The sequence below is a fragment of the Aethalodelphis obliquidens genome, unplaced genomic scaffold, assembly GCF_003676395.1.
Source record: "Aethalodelphis obliquidens isolate GAN/ISIS:26980383/991018 unplaced genomic scaffold, ASM367639v1 scaffold70, whole genome shotgun sequence".
NCBI classification, from domain to species: Eukaryota; Metazoa; Chordata; class Mammalia; order Artiodactyla; family Delphinidae; genus Aethalodelphis; species Aethalodelphis obliquidens.
Genome location: NW_020838014.1, coordinates 6,607,235 through 6,610,807, shown reverse-complemented (window position 1 = coordinate 6,610,807; position 3,573 = coordinate 6,607,235). Strand labels below are relative to the sequence as shown.

The following is a 3,573-nucleotide window of genomic DNA, read 5'->3' as shown; positions in this document are numbered from 1 at the left end:
GAATCTTTTATTCACTGATTTGATATACAATATTTGTCATATACTATGTCAGTTATCTACTGCTGCACAATAAACCATTCAAACATTTAGTGGCTTCGAACAATAATTACTTTATTTGGTCACATCTCTGTGGGTCAACAATTTGGACTGGGCTGAGTTGGGCAGTTCTGCTGTTCTCCTGTCTGGTCACTCATGTGACTGGACACTGGTCTAGGGGGTCTCTATCATTTTCCTGAATTTATCTTACTGTTTATAATTTTAAAAAATGTATTATCTTGGAATTTACTATCTATATAAAAGGATAATTTTCTTCCTCCTTTCTAATTTTTACATCTCAAATTTCTTTCTGTTGTCTCATTGAGTTTTCTACTACCTCCAAACAATGTTAAATAATGGTGGTGATAATGGACATCCTCCTCTGTTCTTTTTCTTTTGTTTTGTTTTTGTTTTAAATATGGGACACTTCATGAATTTGCAATGTCATCCTTGTGCAAAAGCCATGCTAATCTTCTCTGTATTGTTCCACTTTTAGTAATTGTGCTACTGAAATGAGTACTCCTCTGTTCTTTTTTAAAACAGCTTTATTTAGGTATAATTGATTACAAAGAACTATACATATTTAATGTGTATAATTTGAAGAGTTTGTACATATGCATACTCCCATGATACCATCACCACAATTCAGGTAAAAGACATATTCACCACCTCCCAGAGTTTCCTTGTGTCCCATTGTTTTTGTGATAACATTTAACATGAGATCTATCCTCTTAAATTTTGAAGTGCACAATACTATATCGTTAACTATAGCCACACAGATCTCTATAACTTATTAATGTTGTACAGCAAATCTCTATAACTTATTAATATAGCATAACTGAAACTTTATACCCACTGAATAACAACTCCCCAAATCCCCCACCCCCTAGCTCATGACAACCACTATTTCTCTTAGCAAATGTCTTCAAGGTTCATCCACATTGTTGCATATTGCAGGGTTTCCTTTTTTTAAAGGCTGAATAATATTCCATCCTATGTACATACCACATTTTTAAAATTAATTCATCTACTGATGAACACTCAGGTTTTTCCCATATCTTGGCTACTATGAATAGTGCTACAAAGAACATGTGACTGGAAATATCTCTTTGATATACTGAATTCAATTCTTTTGGATACATACCCAGAAGTGGGATTGCTGGATAATATGGTAGTTCTATTTTTGATTTTTAAAAGAACCTCCATACCGTTTTGCCATTCCCCAACCAACAATGAACAAGGGTTCCTGTTTCTCCACAACATTGTCAACACTTACCCTTTATTTGCTATCCTAACAGATGTGAGGTGATATCTCACTGTAGTTTTGATTTGTATTTCCCTGACAATTAATGATATTGAGCATCTTTTCATATACCTGTTGGCTCTGCATGTCTTCTTTAGATAAATGTCCATTTAAGTCCTTTGCCCATTTAAAAAACCGGGTTATTTATTTTTGGCTATTGATTTGTAGGAGTTCCTTATATATTTTGAAAATTAACCCCTTATCAAACATGGTTTACAAATATTTTCTCCCATTCTATAGCTTGGCTTTCCATTGTGTTGTTTCCTTTGCTGTGTGGAAACTTTTTAGTTTGATGTAATCCTACATGTTTATTTTAGCTTTTGTTGCCTGTGCTTTGGTGTCACATCCAAGAAATCATTTCCAAGACCAATGTCAAATAGTTTTTTTTTTTTTTTTTTTTTTTTTTTGGCGGTACACGGGCCTCTCACTGTTGTGGCCTCTCCCGTTGTGGAGCACAGCCTCCGGACACACAGGCTCAGCGGCCATGGCTCACAGGCCCAGCTGCTCCACGGCATGTGGGATCTTCCCGGACTGGGGCACGAACCCATATCCCCTGCATCGACAGGCGGACTCTCAACCACTGCACCACCAGGGAGGCCCTCAAATAGGTTTTTTATTACGCTTTCTTCTAGGAGTTTTACAGTTACAGGTTTTATGTTCAGTTCTTTAATCCATTTTGCATTGATTTTTGTGTATGGTTTAAGGTAGGGGTCCAATCTGATTCTTTTGTATGTGGATATCCAGTTTTCCTAACACCAGTTGTTGAAGAGACAACATTTCCCCATTGTGTGTTCTTGGCACTCCTGTCAAAGACTAGTAACAGTATATGCATGAGTTTATCTCTGGGCTCTGTATTCTGTTCCATTGGTCTATATGTCTGTTTTTATGCCAGTACATTACTAATTTAATTACTGTAGTTTTGCAAAATACTTTGAAATCAAGAAGTGTGGTGTTTCCAGCTTTGTTTTTCTTCCTCAAGATCACTTTAACTATCCTGGGACTTCTGTGATTCCAGATGAATTTAGGATTGTTTTTTCTATTTCTGTAAAAAATGCCATTGGTGGGAATTTTGGTGGGTATAGCATTGAATCTATAGGTTGTTTTGGGTAGTATGGACATTTTAACAATATTAATTATTCCAATCTACAAACACAGGATATCTTTCCTTTTATTTGTTTCTTCCTCAGTTCTTTCATCCATGTTTTGTAGTTTTCAGTGTACAAGTATTTTACCTGTCACAAAAAGAGTACTAAGAGGGAAGTTTATATCAAAAAACACCTACATTAAAAAAGAAATATTTCATATAAACAGCCTAACATTACACCTGAAGGAGCTAGAAAAAAAAAATTAAGCCCATAATTAGCAGACGGAAGGAAACAAAAATTAGAGTAGAAATAAATGAAATTAAGACTAGAAAAACTATAGGAAAAAATCAATGAAAGAAATAGTTGGTAATTTGAAAAGATAAATTTGACAAATCTTTAGCTATGCTAACTAAAAAAAAGAGAGAAGATTCCATTTACTTAAATCAGAAATGAAAGAGAAAACATTACAACTGATAATACAGCAATACAAAGGATCATAAAAGGTACTATGAGCAATTATATAACAAATTGTGTAACCTAGAAAAATTAATTCCTAGAAATATAAAACCTACCAAGACTGAATATTGAAGAAACAGAAAACCTGAATAGACCAATAATGAATAAGGAGATTGAATCAATAATGAAAAGCATCCCAACACAGACCAAATAGCTTCACTGGTGAATTCTACCAAACATTTAAAAAAGAATTAATGCCAGTCTTTCTCAAATTCTTCCCAAAAACTGAAGAGGAGAGAACACTTCCCAATCCATTTTATGAGGCCAGTTACCCTCATACCAAAGCCACACAAAGATACTACAAGAAAGGAAAACTACTAATCAATATCGCTGATGAATATAGATGCAAAAAACCTCAACAGAATTAATGGCATATTAATTCAACAACATATTAATAGGATCATACATTATGATCAAGTAGGATTTATCCCTGGAATACAAGAATGTTTCAATATATGCAAATCAATCAATGTGATACACCACAGCAATAAAATAAAGGATAAAGACCACAATCTCAATAGATGAAGAAAAAGTATTTAGCAAAATTCAGTACCCTTTCATTATAAAAATGTTCAAGAAACTAGGTATAGATGGAATAATAAAGACCATTTACAACAAGCCCATAGGTAACAT

At 34.0% G+C, this 3,573-nt stretch overlaps 1 non-coding gene across 1 annotated transcript; it reads right to left on the bottom strand.

Annotated features, from left to right (window-relative positions):
* Window positions 1-448: 448 nt before the first annotated feature.
* LOC113611813 (U6 spliceosomal RNA) lies at window positions 449-556 on the bottom strand. The gene has a single exon (XR_003429614.1). It is a non-coding gene; the product is annotated as a U6 spliceosomal RNA (small nuclear RNA).
* Window positions 557-3,573: the final 3,017 nt, after the last annotated feature.